The sequence below is a fragment of the Mustela lutreola genome, chromosome 10 (assembly GCF_030435805.1).
Source record: "Mustela lutreola isolate mMusLut2 chromosome 10, mMusLut2.pri, whole genome shotgun sequence".
Lineage (NCBI taxonomy): Eukaryota > Metazoa > Chordata > Mammalia > Carnivora > Mustelidae > Mustela > Mustela lutreola.
Window position 1 is genome coordinate 88,858,543 of NC_081299.1, and position 16,866 is coordinate 88,875,408.

Below are 16,866 nucleotides of genomic sequence, written 5' to 3' on the forward strand. Positions count from 1 at the left end.
TCCCTAAAAGATTTTATTTTTAAGTAACCTCTATACCCAACGTGGCACTCAAACTCTCAACCCTGAGATCAAGTCTCATGCTCTACAGACTGAGTCAGCCAAGCACCCTTTGTAATACATTTTTACAGATTCTATCAATTATATTGTAATCACTTGATTCTTCTTCAGCCATACCCAGTGTTAAATTCTCTTTTAGTTCTATCAAGCCAACTGATACATTGGCGTTTTTACTGTATTTTTAACTTTTCCTAAGTTCTTATAAAAATTTGCTTTATATTTAGTTTCATAATTGCCCTTTAGTATTCAGTAAATTCTCATTTCTTTGTAAACATTATTTCATTATTTAGGTAAAGATAATAAATAGACTTACTTTATAGTCTCTGTCTTGCTCTATTATCTTGTCTTATTTATTTATTTATTTATTTATTTGAGAGAGAGACAGTGAGAGAGAACATGAGCGAGGAGAAGCAGACTTCCCATGCAGCTGGGAGCCTGATATGGGACTCGATCCTGGGACTCCAGGATCATGACCTGAGCCGAAGGCAGTCGTCCAACCAACTGAGCCACCCAGGCGCCCTTATCTTGTCTTTTTTTGATGATTTGTTCAATAGATGTAGATATGCTTTCATGTTCGGTATTTACTGTTTAAGAGCTAATTGAACAGAGGTTCCCCCCTAAACCATGACTTGTTTACCTAAAGCTTCATCCTATGGAACATATAGGCCTTTAGTTAGCTTTTGTTTGGGGCTAGGGGTGGTACACTTTTAGGTTTTGGTCTAGGGTGTTCACAACTTGGGTAGGCAATTGGAATTCTTCTTTTTTTTTTGTTAAAGATTTTATTTTATTTATTTGACAGAGAGAGATCACAAGTAGGCAGAGAGGCAGGCAGAGAGAGAGAGAGAGAGAGGAGGAAGCAGGCTCTCCGCCAAGCAGAGAGTCCAACGCGGGTCTCGATTCCAGGACCCTGGGATCATAACCTGAGCCGAAGGCAGAGGCTTTAACCCACTGAGCCACCCAGGCGCCCCAGGCCATTGGAATTCTTTCAGTCATCTTTTACATGTGGACTGTATAATTCCAGCTCTACACTTCATGACTGGATTCCAATGATAAATTCCTGACAAATTCAGGGTGTTTGTCTTCTTAATTAGCCTTTGAGATCTTACGGCAGAATCCAAACTTTCTCAGCATCGTGTTCCGTTTTTTATTTTTAATCAAGATATTTCTTTCTTATTTTCAAGCACAGCTATGCATTTTTAACCAATAATATTTTTGTACCCATGTAATTTGTGTACTATGGAATGTATTCATTTTAAATGTATAGTTCAATGAGTTTTGACAAAAGTATACACAAGATCTATAATGGTACCATGACTACATAAAATTCCCTCATGTCCATTTTTACTTTTTACATTATTTTTGAAACAATTTCAAACTTACAGAAAAGCAGCAAGTATACTACAAATAACTTTCTATCCTAAACCATTTGAAAATAAGTTGCAAAACAGATGCCCTGTTACCCTGAATATGTTGTGGGTAATTCCTAAATGCAAGGTTATTTCCTTAAAAAACCATAATAGGACTATTAAAATCAGAAAATTAACTCTAATACTTTACCACATTTTCTCTTCAAACACCACTCAAATTTTTTCAGTTATCTCAATAATGCCTCTTATAGCAAAAGGAACCAGTTAAGACTCGGGCTTTTTAGGTATCAGGTCTTTATAGTCTCCATCAGGAAGGGTTTCTCAATTTTACTTTGACTTCCATGACTTTGGAATTTGAAGATACAGGTCAGTTATTTTGAGGAATACCCCTCTCTTTGGTTTGCCTCAGACTTTCTCATAACCAGATTTGCATTGTGCTTCCTCATCAAAAATACTAGACAGCGATGTGGTTCCTCCCATTGCATTCTTTCGGTTCTACACAGGTTCAGGTCACCTTATTACTTTCTTGTTTATAGTGATCCTTTCACTAACAGTCATGTCTTGTGATTCTCTCCATTGTGAAAGTATTCTTTTGACCCTTGTGATTATTATGTGTTTTGTAGAAACGTGCTTTGGGATAATTCATTACTAATCCAACTCTCAATTTATTCATTTATTTATCTCTGTGTAAATACATGCATCTCCATTTTATTCAATGCATAATAACCTTTTTTTTTTAAATTTTTATCTTCATACCTACATTGTCCAGAGTTGGCCAGTGACAGAGAACCCCTTCAAACTGGCTGCTTTGTCCTCTTGACACGTCTCCATTCTTCTTTAAGCACTTCCTTGCTTTCTGGAATAATGAGTGTCCCAGGGTCATCTTGTAATCTACCCTAGATTCAGCCTTTTCTCCAAGGAGTCCTCATTCCTTTCAATGAGTAATGATATTTATAATCCAGCATGTCAGTGTTTTGTTGCTCACTGCTATTGGATGTTACATTTATACTAGTTTTCTTCCTTTAACCTTAAATTCCTCTCTGCACACTGCCCCCTCCTCATGTCCTGTTTTCCTCATTGTCCCTCCTTTCACTTTTAGGCTATGTTTCTATATATCCTTTCCTCATTTTCTGCAAACTACTGTCATCTTGCTTTCATTCTCAATAGTCCACCTCCTAACTTAAATCAGCCCCTCTTTCCACATTCATGTTGTAACAGTTAACATTATCCCATTGTTTTTGTTTTTTTTTAAGATTTTATGTATTTATTTGACAGAGAGAAATCACAAGTAGACGGAGAGGCAGGCAGAGAGAGAGAGAGGGAAGCAGGCTCCCCGCTGAGCAGAGAGCCCGATGCGGGACTCGATCCCAGGACCCTGAGATCATGACCTGAGCCGAAGGCAGCGGCTTAACCCACTGAGCCACCCAGGCGCCCCTATCCCATTGTTTTTGAACAATATATAAAATGCAAAAAAAATCCCTGAGAGAATTACTATTGTTAAAATTATGAACTATTCAAGACATGTCAAAATAGCAAAAGAAATATAATCTTAGAGGTGAAAGCAATTTGAAACATTAGAACTTCAAATTAATGTATATATTTCTAGGATTAATAACACTTTTAATATTTTAAATATCATGCCATAAATGGAGTGAAATGAAATTTACTCTCTACCTTATATTATATAAGTATTAATAAGATTGCGATCTTAGTTACTTTCAGTACACCCAACTTTTACATTATGTTAGGAAAAATTTTTAACTTTGATTAGCTAAAGTGCAAAATTCAACATCAATGTAAATACCAATAAAATGTGTTAACTTTAATATTAAATTGTAGATGAATAAATGGGTATCTTCTATTCATGATAAAGAACACCTCTTAGAGTGCTTTGAAAAGCTTCATGAAAAATGTCAGTCATGGATTATCTCAAGAAAAAATATACAATATACAAACAATGCATTATAAATTTACAAAAATCTGAGTACCGAAACAGATTGATCTTTCCTTTAGAAATTGATGACTGACTTTATCTGGATTTTAAAGGACCCTGATTTATAAATACTTGGTGAGAATACTCAAGCACTTTTGTATTTCCTTTGTCTAAAAGATTGATCACATGCTGGCAAGGGCTAAATACTGACTGGTTCACAGATTTAGCATACAAATATTTGCCTGGAAGCAAGCTGTGTAACCATACTTCATTATAGCTGGTAATTGGATAGCCAGCAAAGAATAGATAACCCTATAAGAAAAAGAAAGACAGAAAAGAGTTCAGGCTGTTAATCAACACACCCTAACCCCTCAATGCAAATGCGTAGTAAAGTTTGGTGCTTTATAACTAAGCAGTAAGTTAAGAAGTATTTGTTGAGCACCTACTATGTCACTGTGCTGGGTGCTGGGATAACAAAATCAAGGAAGACACAGTTGTCCTCCAGGACTGATCTTAACAGTTGAGTGAGTTTAGTACTCAAATCTGATACAGAAACAGGATATTCCATTATCAGCTTTGAAGTGCTGTGTGATAAAAGTTCCCGAGGTCTTTTCACTGATTAAGAAGTCTCTGAGATAATACCTGCCCTGGGGCTACTGGGACATCCATACACAAATTGTTTTGTGCCAAGTTGTCTTTCATTGTCATCAGACAAAAAGCCTCTATGTCTTAGATAGAAAACTGCTGAGGCAATTTGTCTATAAATTACATAGTTGAATTAGGCATTAGTACTACATCTAAAACGGAAATATGTGATAGACTTTCAGTTATAGCTACTTGCTTTAAAATGTCCTCTCACAATTGAAATGTTGCAGAAGATCATCATAAGCACCTGGACAATCTCCACATGATTGACCATTTCCATTAAATCAGAGCCTCATTCAGGGGACTTTTTTGGGTGGGGAGTCCAAGGCTCCCTCTCCTTAGTATTCTGAGGCAATTAGATATCGCAATGCTCAGATACAACTGCTCTTCCTCTTGCCAAGAGAGGACAACCTGGCTCCTTCTCAGCCATCTGGATGTCATATATCTTGCCTGGAGTAATGAAACCCAGTGATTCTTTCCTTTCCTCTTTGACTAGGGAACTTTCCTAATAAGCTCTCTGGAGGATTGGGAGGCAATCTTCTGTAAGCACTTTTAATCTGCATATTTTTAATATATTTGAAATTATCTCTCTCTATTGCTGTTTATACGTGTCTTTTGCTTGCTTTTATCTTTGCAGCTTTAGTATATTTCTTACTATTTTGTATAAAATTTAACATGTTTATAACTTTATCAAAGCATATTTTACAAAGCACATTGTATGAACAAGACAATGTGTGCATGGTTTTTTTCCCCCTGAGATTTATTTATTCATTTTGGAGAGAGAGAGGGGCAGGAAGGGGTAGAAGGAGAGGGAGAGAGAATCCCAGGCAGACTCTGCTGAGTGCAGAGCCCAGCATGGGGCTCAATGCCTTGACCCCGAGATCAGGACTTGAGCTGAAATAAGAATTGGATGCTTAACAGCCGCTGGTTGTCTGGAGCTCCATCAATGTTTCTGTTTTGTTTTGAAATAAACTTACCAAGTTATACAAACATCATCAGAAATTAGTATTTGAATATTTTTCTCACTCCATTTAGATTCCTAATGTCCATTACTGTTGACCTCAGCCTGCCACACCCATCATTCCTACCTTAGATAGTCTACTAGTTACTCGTACATCCCCTACTCATTACTGGTACACTAATATACTCTCTGTCTATAGATTTGCCATTTGGGGGGATATTTTATGTATATTGGAATCATGAAATGTGTGGTATCTTTTATTTGGCTCTTTTACTTATCATATATCTTTAATTCATTCTTGTTCTTTGTTACCATTGAATAGTATTCCATCTTAGTAGTATTTTATTGGTATATCTATGAATTCACCAGCTGATAGACATTTAGATTGCTCTCAATTTGACTTATGAATAATCCTGTTAAGAGCCTTCATGAGCCAGCATACAAATCCTTGTTTGGATATGTAAGACTTAGCATATTTTGAAATCTTATTGATATCATCAGTTGGAAATCATTTGATATAAAAATACAAGTATGCTTGTCTGTTCATATGGTTTTTATGATAATAAACTGCAGTATAGAAGGTGTAATTACTGGTTCTTTACTCACTTTTCAGGTCCCTTCTTTAGGTTTAATTATAAATTGAAGTTTGAAAATCTTTTTATTTTTCACAATTTTCCTCATTTCTTATAATTTTCATTATTGTACATTTCCACTGTCTTACATGAAAATTTCTGTTTTCTATTACTATGTCTATTGTTAGTATCAAAAATTATTTTCCTTACTGTCTTCAATGCCCCCAGTGTGAATGTTATTCCATTAATCATTTTGGCTTATTTTATAATTTTTTTCTTATTATTAGGTAGGTATTATCTCAGATTTTTACCTTTTTACATTTGTTTCTTCTGAGATTCTAGCCCATCATTTATTCAACTACTCAATGCCTCAATTTCCTTATCTAAAAATGAGAATATTAGTAATGCTAATAATAATTGATAATAATGCTTACTGGGTAGGTTCATAGTCAAGAATAATGACAAATTGCTTTCTAGAGAGATGCATTAAAAAAACAGAACTTTATACAAAATAAATGCTTGCAGAAGACTAATCTAAGCAAACTTCAAGGTTTTGCATTAGACAATCATGCTTTACCTAAATCTGGGCCTAAAATAACAATTAGTAAAAAAAAGATTTCACTTCAGCCAGAATTTCAGATCTTACTAGGAAAGAACTTACATCTCTGAATACCAGGTATACCTGGTCAATTAGGTTCTTGGGATAATTTTTTACAATTTAATCTTATTTCATTGTAATATAATTTGCATAACACAGCCTCCTCCTCACCAAGGAAACAGGTTCAGAAAGCTTAAGAAACTTTCTGAAAGTCACAAAGCTATAAGAATATATGTGTGTGAGGGAATTGGGTGGCTCAGTCTGTTAAGCATCTGCCTTCAGCTCAGGTCATGATCTCAGAGTCCTGAGATCAAGTCCTGCATTGGGCTCATTGCTCGGTGGGAGGCTGCTTCTCCTTCTGCCTACTCCTCCCCCTGCTCTTGCTATCTCTTTCTTTCCTTTCTGACAAATAAATAAAAATTGGAAAAAAAGTAATATATGTGTGAAACTGGTTATATAACATAAATGTGTTAAAACATAAAATCCATGTACTTTTCACTATATACCACTAACATTTATTATAATAATTTAGGTAAAAATTATTGTTAGTCAAACAGCTGACATAATCTTGTCGCTTTATGTTATCATTTTTTTTTTTTTTAACATTTGCTTTAGTAGAAAACAAACAGATGCTGTGGACTTCATTATGCCCTAAAAATGTATAGAAGCATGGTGTAGTGCCCACCCTATATTCTGTCTCCTATGCCAACCCCAAACCCTCCTACTGCATGCTCCAGGGACTTGTTCATAGCCTGAGAACTTTCTTTGATGGAGAGGTGCTTATACAGAGCAGTTCTAAGGAGTTAGTTTCCGTGGGAACAGCCTTCAACCATTGAATTCCTTCCCCTTCGAGTGTGAAAACTGTGAAGGGTGCTCTTTATAATCTCTTGAGGATCCTCTGGGGGCTTGAGCCCCAGTTACAGAGTAATGACTTACTCATTAACATTAATTAACGTTGGCTTTCTTCCTATCCATGTTGTATTTTCCCTCTGCTCCATTGGTGGTTCCTGTGATCAGATCCTTTTCTAAATAAACTATGTGTGCTCAGATCTGTGACTCAAGCTGGCTTCTGAGGGGATTCAACCTAAGACAAAAAGATCCATTGTGATAGAGCTTGAAGTCCGGAATTGTGATGCCACCAACGTTGGCTTTCTTTTTTAATATCCCTTTGGCTATGCGAGGTCTTTTCTGGTTCCATATAAATTTTAGAATATTTGTTCCATTTCTTTGAAAAAGATGGATGGTACTTTGATAGGAATTGCATTAAATGTGTAGATTGCTTTAGGTAGCATAGACATTTTCACAATATTTATTCTTCCAATCCAGGAGCATGGAACATTTTTCCATTTCTTTGTGTCTTCCTCAATTTCTTTCATGAGTACTTTATAGTTTTCTGAGTATAGATTCTGTGCCTCTTTGGTTAGGTTTATTCCTAGGTATCTTATGGTTTTGGGTGCAATTGTAAATGGGATTGACTCCTTAATTTCTCTTTCTTCTGTCTTGCTGTTGGTGTAGAGAAATGCAACTGATTTCTGTGCATCTGGAAAAATAGCATGGAGGTTCCTCAAAATGTTGAAAATAGAACTGCCCTATGACCCAGCAATTGCACTACTGGGTATTTACCCTAAAGATACAAATGTAGTGATCCAAAGGGGCACATGCACCCGAATGTTTATAGCAGCAATGTCCACAATAGCCAAACTATGGAAAGAGCCTAGATGTTCATCAACAGATGAATGGATCAAGAAGATGTGGTATATATACACAATGGAATACTATGCAGCCATCAAAAGAAATGAAATCTTGCCATTTGCAACAACATGGATGGAACTAGAGCGTATCATGCTTAGCGAAATAAGTCAAGCAGAGAAAGACAACTATCATATGATCTCCCTGATATGAGGAAGTGGTGATACAACATGGGGGCTTAAGTGGGTACGAGAAGAATCAATGAAACAAGATGGGATTGGGAGGGAGACAAACCATAAGTGACTCTTAATCTCACAAAACAAACTGAGGGTTGCCGGGGGGAGGGGGTTGGGGAGAAGGGGGTGGGATTATGGACATTGGGGAGGGTATGTGATTTGGTGAGTGCTGTGAAGTGTGTAAACCTGGTGATTCACAGACCTGGGGATAAAAATATATGTATATAAAAAATATATGTTTATAAAAAATAAAAAATTTAAAAAAAAAAAAAAAAAGAAAAAGAAATGAAATCTTGCCATTTGCGACAACATGGATGGGACTAGAGCATATCATGCTTAGCGAAATAAGTCAAGCAGAGAAAGACAAGTATCATATGATCTCCCTGATATGAGGAAGTGGTGATGCAACATGGGGGCTTAAGTGGGTAGGAGAAGAATAAATGAAACAAGATGGGATTGGGAGGGAGACAAACCATAAGTGACTCTTAATCTCACAAAACAAACTGAGGGTTGCTGGGGGGAGGGGGTTTGGGAGAAGGGGGTGGGATTATAGACATTGGGGAGGGTATGTGCTTTGGTGAGTGCTGTGAAGTGTGTAAACCTGGTGATTCACAGACCTGTACCCCTGGGGATAAAAATATATGTTTATAAAAAAAAAAGCTAGAAAAAAAAATCCATTGTGAAAGTATAAATTGTTTCAAATTTGATATAAATTTCTGGGTGATGTATAATGAATTAATTCATTATGAATTTAATTCATATAATTAAATTATCTTTGATATTTGGTCTTTCATATTTGAATTGAATTAAGATAATTGATTTATTAGAAGAAAAATGAATCAGTATTTCCTTATCAATATTTTTGTTCTTTAAAATCAGGTCACATAAAACCATATAAAACTGAAAATTCTGTCAACTAATTTCCAGTCATAGAACGTGTAAATACTAGGTATTGTTTTCACTGTGTGAAATATTTCACATTATATCTAAATATCTATTTTAAATACTTTATTTATTAATATTCATTCCCTTTAATAAATATTACTAGAAATTATAACAGTTTTATATCCCATCATATTAATTTAACAGCTATCTTACTATTATTGTTGTAAATTTATCACTAGATATTAAAAGAGTATATATCTCTATCCTACACATAACTTTTGTCTGCAGTGACTATTCTGAGTTTTTTTCTAATATGGAAATAATAAACATTCCTTAGGTATAAGGTATCTTACATTTGAACATGTAAAAGATAGAATTTGACTCCAGGAATTGGAGTTACACATTGGTCTAATTGTGTTTTTACATATTTTAAGAGGAAAGTCACTCTGATCACCCTGAGATTGTTAGAAATATAGAAATTATTGGTACACACCAGACATAAACACTGAATAAACTAGGACTGCGCTCCTTACTGTTTGTCCTTAGAAGTTTGCATTTCTAGCAAAACATCCTGCTGCCGTCATTATCTTTTTCAGAGCTTGCTCAAATTCCATGAGGACTTCTTTTGGATCGCTTGCCACAAAGATTACATTCTCTTTGGAGTTCAGATACCATACATCAAAAAACTGGAGCTTTTGCAAGTTCTCCCGCAACAGGGGAAATATATCCCCTACAAACTAAAGACAAAGTCAAAAGAGCAGTAAACAACTTTCTAATTCTCTTCTCCTAGTTTCCTTCATTAAAGAATATGACTTCACTCTGCGCCCCTAATAACATGCTTCATCTTTAATACTAAATCGATGACATGAATATTGTAAGTCTGTAATTACAATAGGCCAGTTCTCATTGTTTGTTTTTTCTTAGTTCATGGCTCGCTTACATATAAAGAAGAAGGATAAGCAGGAAATAATCTGAAGATCGTTTCTGGAATGAATATTTTCTAAACTTAATTATTGCAGGTTTCCAAGTAGAGTAAAATTAACCATTCTGGAATAATATGCAAGGCTATAAACAGAAGCAAATCACATCAATATTCTTTAGTTTATTGTGTTTGATGCCTTATGCCTTATTTTACCTCCTCTTGAAAATAGGGAACATCTGAGTTCTGGAACTGATTTATAACAATCCAAGTCACTATTCAATCTACCTGGTTTTGGGAGAATTATAGAGATTATTCCTACTTTTATCGAGTTCATTCATTTCTAATTACGATGTGTTGTTTTTACCTGCTTTTTTACTTTGCACAGATAGATTTATGACTCGTATTTCCTTATATGAGTATGAGTGATATGAGTAATATGACTTATTTCCCAATGTTCTCCTTTATCCTATTTATTGCTTTTGATCTTAAATTCCACTTTGTCTACAGCAGTATCACCACTCTTGCTTGTCTTTCGTTTGCATATGTCTGTTATCTATTTGTTCACCTCTTAATTTTAACTTTTAATTTTCACCACGTTTAGGGTGTGTATATTGTAAGCAGCATCGAAAATGGTTCTTTTTAAAACTTCAGTCTGGTAGTTTATTTTGATGGACGGATTTTACTCTGTTCATATTATATGTAGTGGATGATATACTTTGTTTTATTTTAGCTCATGTTTATTACTTATTTTACTCTATTGTTTCCTTATTTCCACTCCATTTGTCTTTGCTTCTTTGTTCAAGTGTTCTTCATTCTGTTTCCTTTTTCTTGCTAAGACAGGATTTCTACTGCCGATTTCCATCTATTGATGATTACATTGTCTTTCCCAGATCTTAGAGTCAACACTACATCCCAAACATTGCTCCTAGAAAGGTGTTCAAATTCCCCCTCCATTTCCATGAACGCAGTATTCTTAGAGATTTTTTAAAATATTTTATTTATTTATTTGACAGAGAGAGATCACAAGCAGGCAGAGAGGCAGGCAGAGAGAGAGAGAGAGAGAGGAGGAAGCAGGCTCCCCGCTGAACAGAGAGCCTCATGCAGGGCTCGATCCCAGGACCCTGAAATCATGACCTGAGCCGAAGGCAGAGGTTTAACTCACTGAGCCACCCAGGTGCCCCATGAACACAGTATTCTTATTTATAATACTCCAATCCCCTCTTTTGTTTTTACCATCCCCTTTTTCCATTCCAGAGATACTGTTGTAATTATTTTATTTCTCTCTCTGTGTTCACTCACTCTCAATATTTTATTATGGTGAAGATAATCGAGTTTACCTGGAATTTCCTTACAAGAACTCCATTTCATCTTAAAAGTTCCTTTTTTAGTTTTTATATTCTTCATTTCTTTTCAGTCTAACCTTATCCATGAGTATGTATCACAAGGTTCTTTTATCACTTTTTTTCCCACTCCTTTTCTTTCCTCATCTTGAAGTCTTTATTATTTTTCATGTGATGTTTACTTAGAATTTTTTTAAAAATATTTTTCTCAAGTTTGGAATATGATGGTGATATATAGACTCAGAATTTTTTCATGTCCTCAAATAGCTTTCTACGTTCCCTCTCTGGGTAGGTTGTTTTTTCTGTCTAGAGGTTTGTGATATTTTCAATTTAACATTTGCATCAGAGTTTGTATTGTTATGAATCAGTTCTGGAACTCAGGGAGACCGCTAAGCTATAAAGTAATGTTTCTTTGGTTGATAGTTTCACTTCTATCATTTGTTTAATTACTGCCTCACCTTTATTAGTTTTTCTATTTTCTTTTCTTTTGGCTCTTCTCCTGAAGCTCCTGGGTATTAGGTCTCCTGAATCTCAATCTTCAAGGGTCTTTATTTCTGTCTTACAATTTGTCTATTTTTTGCCTTGCGCTTTGAGATACTTCTTGCATTGGCTCTTCCTGGTTGCTAACTCATAGCTCACCGGTGACTATCTGCTTCTTAAATTTATTTACTGAGATTTTAAGTGGAAAATAATCGGTTCACTAATCATCAGATCATTGTGTGTGTGTGTGTGTGTGAGTGTGTGTGTGTGTGTGTAAGAGAGGGAGAGGGCACTGTACTTGAATACCCTTTAACTCTCTTATTTTCCTAGCCAGGTCTTCAGCAGTTCTATTCATGAGATGGATATTGTTGTTCTGCCAGCCTTTCCTTTATCTGTCTGCTTAAGTCCATTGGAAAGGCTGCTATTTTTTTATACTGTTTTGAATTCCCTGACTCAGGTGTAATTGCTAAAGTATTAAGACAAAAATTCCTCAGATGGAAAAAGGATAAGGGGCCTCCGTCCTAGGGAATTCATTTTGTATAAACAAGGAGTTTGTCAGTTACCTGATAAGCACCTGGGGAAAGCCGTCTTCTACCTTGACCCCCAAATTCATCAAAGTTTGGGGACAGTGACAGCAACCCTACTCTTATGGAAGCTCCTGGTGAGCTCTCTAATCTCTGCTAAGATTTTCTATAGCTCCAATATTTCCTATTCCTTCCAAGTTGAGGTTGGCACTGTTTTCTGGGTCTTATTCTGCAAACTTAGCTGGTTTCTGAAGGGAAAGTCCAGTGCCAACTCTCCTATTCCTTGTGTTGGAACCCCAACAGAGACTCTGGCCTCTTGCAAAAAAAAAAAAAAAAAATATATATATATATATATATATATGTGTGTGTGCATATATATATATATATATATATATATATATATATATGTATATATATGCCCTAAAGATCCAGAATTTGGTTTCCTCCATCTCCAATACTAGTCATTTTAAAGCTTTAAAGTTTTTGCCTCAGAGTAAGCATAACAAGAATACTTTAAATTCTCTCAATAAAGTGATTTCTCACATGAAATTCTGGCAATCATATAGTTTCCTACCTTTAAAAGGAGTTTCAAAGTCACTGATAAAAGATGGACAGAAAGTCCCATTGTCAGTGCTATTGCTGCATGTTGCCTTCTTTGTCACGTGTTCTAGGAACAGTTATAACTATAGATTTAGAAAGAACTTCTTAGTAAAGCCAAGCATTGATAAGGAATCTATCAAATTGTCCATGGGTCGCTCTACAATCCCAGTCCAAAGAGAATAAAATACATGTTCACAAAGTTACGGTGAGTCCAGAAGACCCACATGACTAATTCTACAGCTTTGTATCTAGTTCTTTGTAGTTGCAAACATGCTTCTACTACTCATTTATAATATGGAAATGAAAGTACAAATTTTGGAGTGTCTTATTTTTCAGGTTCTAGGGGATTTATGTACATTATATTATGTAACGTAAGCTTCATCGCAACACTACTGTGTAGCTGTTTTATGGATGTGAAACACAAGCTTGCAGAAGTTACATGCTAGCCCATGTTTACAAATAGCTAGTGGCAGAGCTGAGCATATCCACTCCATAGAAAGAAAAGGGACGGTGGTAAATGAGAGGTCTTACCAGAATGCTATTGGACTTCTGAAGGAAAGATGTGATGTAAGTTAAGAGTTACTAAAATTACACGTGCCTTTTCAACCTTACACAGATAAAAGCAACTTACATTACTTCAAATGCCAACCTGTTTCTGGAAACACATGCTTTCTGGAGAGAGGATTGCTTAATGAAGTACTTGGCTACTCCATTTGTGACAAATGTATTTGAGAATGTTGTGAAATAGCCAGAGATTATGGACCTCATCACACACATGGCTATTAATGCAATGAGACATGACAGAGCATGAAATGTGCAATATCCATTCACATTGAAGGCTAAGTGCCATCAGTGCATCTATGTGTGAATTAATATAGTGTCACATATTCCTGGTCGTGAAATGTCACATAGTGGTGGTGATTGGGATTGTAAAATGCCTTAATCAAATATTAGTTGGAAAGAGCAAGTATATGCTGTCACATTGATGACAAGGTTTGAAAGTGTTGAGCTAAATAAATTATGCTCCACTATACACACAACCCATTAATCCCATCAATCGTGTAATTATTTCGAATTACTTTATTTGAACTACATTTCAATTCTAAAGTCTTATGTATAAATCACAGGACATTGAGAAAATAAAGTCAGCAGTATATCTTTTTAATTCCTTTTCCAGAAATACAAACATGTAAAAATACAAATTGGATTATATTCACTTTTATGTATTTAGGAACAGAGCCATGCTCCACTGCAAGTTTTCTTCTTTCTCTCTCATATTTGTAATTTCTCTCTTTATTAGCCATTTACCCGCAATCTACGTGTAAGTGCTTCAGAAACTTTCATGCTTAAAATTTACCTCCACTTGGGGCGCCTGGGTGGCTCAGTGGGTTAAGCTGCTGCCTTCAGCTCAGGTCATGATCTCAGGGTCCTGGGATCGAGTCCCACATCGGGCTCTCTGCTCAGCAGGGAGCCTGCTTCCCTGTCTCTCTCTCTGCCTGCCTCTCTATTTACTTGTGATCTCTCTCTGTCAAATAAATAAATAAAATCTTTAAAAAAAAATTACCTCCGCAGAACCTACAGGTCACTGTTTTTCTGCTCTTAACAGGAAACATTCTCAAATATAGTTACCAGTTACCATCACCACTTTCTTACTTCCTACTGCAACCTCAGCTGAGAACAATCACCTGTCTACCTAATATCCCTATTCCCATCTCCAATGCCAATCATTACACTGAAACTGTTTTAACTAAAGTCAACAATAATTTCTCAATTATTATAAGCACTTCTTTTCAATTTTGATTCTTGTTGGACCCCTTTGTGTTTGACAAATTTTATGACTCTCTTCCTGAAAATCTCTCCTCTCTGTTTTCCGTTAGGCTTCTTATACTAGGCTCCCTTCAATTTCTTTGGTTGTTTCTTCTCAGCAGTCTCCATACTTTTTAAATACACCTGCTTTCCAAGATTCTGGTTTTGTCCCCTCTCCCCTTTTTAATCACATTCTGTGCCCACCCTGGGAATTTTTTTCCATACCCAGTGATTGTTATTCAAACTTGTACACTAGTCTACACTTCTCTGAGCTATGGCCTCATATATTTGCTGCCTCCTATGAGATCACCAAATCAACATGGCCCAATCTGTTTAATTTCCTATAATCCTCATCTTGATAAATGGTTTCACCGTTAAGACGTTTATCTGAACCTAATACCTAAGAGTTGTCTTGAGTTTCCCACTTTCTCTACCTCCTTCACTATAAAGGTGTATTTACTGATCACCTTCCCTAAGTAATAAGAACATTATTAGATTTATACTTACACTCATCAATCCATGATTTTTACTAGCTCTGGATGTCATGACTTGCATCTTTATACCCAAAGAAATATTTTTGCAATAGGTAATTTTTCTTTCAATGTTTAATATATTTTTAAATTTTGGTTCGACTCAGTGCATTAAATAAATCTATTACTCAAAATTTCTATTGGACCTTTCATGTAGCATCACTAAGTTCTTTGTTTTAACTCATTTCTTGATTGCCTATGTTTTATCAAGTATATATTTTCAAGGTTGACTCATTATTTCTCAATATCTTATATTTCACCCAGGTTGAGAATGTTATTGTGTGACTGTGTGAATTTGGTTTTGCACAATTTTATTACATATGTAATTTTATATATCCACTACTGCAGTCATAATACAAAACAGTTCTATCATCAAAAGGATGCTTCATATTGCTCTTTTATCTTTACACACACATACTTCTGACCCATGCCTATCTTTTGTTCCTAAGCCCTACCAAGTATTGATCAATTTTTCATTTCTATAATTCTGTCATTTCAAGTATATTATATAAATTGAGTAATAACTATGTAAATTTTTGTTTGGTTTTTAGTCAGAGAAATTCCCTGCGTTTCATCCAATTTTATGTGTCAATAATGTATTACTTTTTATTACTGGGCAATATTTCATGATATAGATATGTGCTATATGTTTTCAATTAGCAATAATCGCGCCTCGGATAAACCTCATTGGCTACGATACTGCCACTGCGCAAAGCTATATGTGCTATATGTTTATGAAAAAGATATATGCTATGTAATCAGAAACTTTAAGATATATCAGATTTCCTGAATTTATTGTTATTGTTATTAAGGCTTATTGTACTATGGAAGAAAATCACCAAAATATAAAATAGAAAGAAATATCAATCATACAAAATTAAATTTTAAATTAAAAATAATGCATTTATTAATAAACATGGCACTGCTACATTAAAATACTAGCTTTCAAAGCAGTTTAAAAGTTCTTCCCCCAAATCACTATGAGCCCAATATATATCTCATTGTTTTAATTTTTTCATTACAATAGACAGTGAAATTCAGGTACGAATACTGTGCTATTTTTCTAATTCTATGCAACAAGTTACCCAAACTTGGCATTTTGAAGCAACACTCATTTATTATCACACAGCTCTGTTGGTCAGAAGTTCAGGTAGGCTCAGTTAGGTTCTCTGTTACGTGAATTGTGAGAAAAAATTCAAAGTGTCCACTGGGCTGGGCTTTTATCTGGAGGCTCTGGTGAAGAATCCACTTCTCTGCTCACTCAGGTTGTTGGCAGGATTCATTTCCTTGTGGTTGTTGAACTGAGATCCCTTTTCTTTGATAACTGCCAGAGAGGTTCCACTCTTTTTCCTAAAGGTACCTCTTTTTCATCCTGCATGGCCCCTTTCATCTTTGAAGTAGCAATAGCTCACTGAGTCCTTCTCATTCTTTGAATCACTCTCTCTCTTCTGCTGTCGGACTGAGAAACTTTGTTTTAAAAGGAACCCAGGGGCACCTCGGTGGCTTAGTAGGTTAAATGTCTAACTCTTGATTTCAGCCCAGGTCTTGATGTCAGGATCGTGGGACTGGCACTGTGTTGGGCTCCATGCTAGGTGTGAAGCCTGGTTAAGATTCTCTTTCTCTCTGCTCCTCCCCTCTCCCTGCTCACATGCGTGCAAGTGCACACTCCTCCTCACTAAAAGAATAATAATAAGAGCAATAAACAAATAAAAAAAAAATAA

General features: G+C 35.6%; 1 non-coding gene across 1 annotated transcript; it reads right to left on the reverse strand.

Annotated features, from left to right (window-relative positions):
- Nucleotides 1-15,718: 15,718 nt before the first annotated feature.
- On the reverse strand, nucleotides 15,719-15,862 carry LOC131810749 (U4 spliceosomal RNA). Its single transcript, XR_009345712.1, has one exon. It is a non-coding gene; the product is annotated as a U4 spliceosomal RNA (small nuclear RNA).
- Between the last annotated feature and the right edge of the window lie 1,004 nt (nucleotides 15,863-16,866).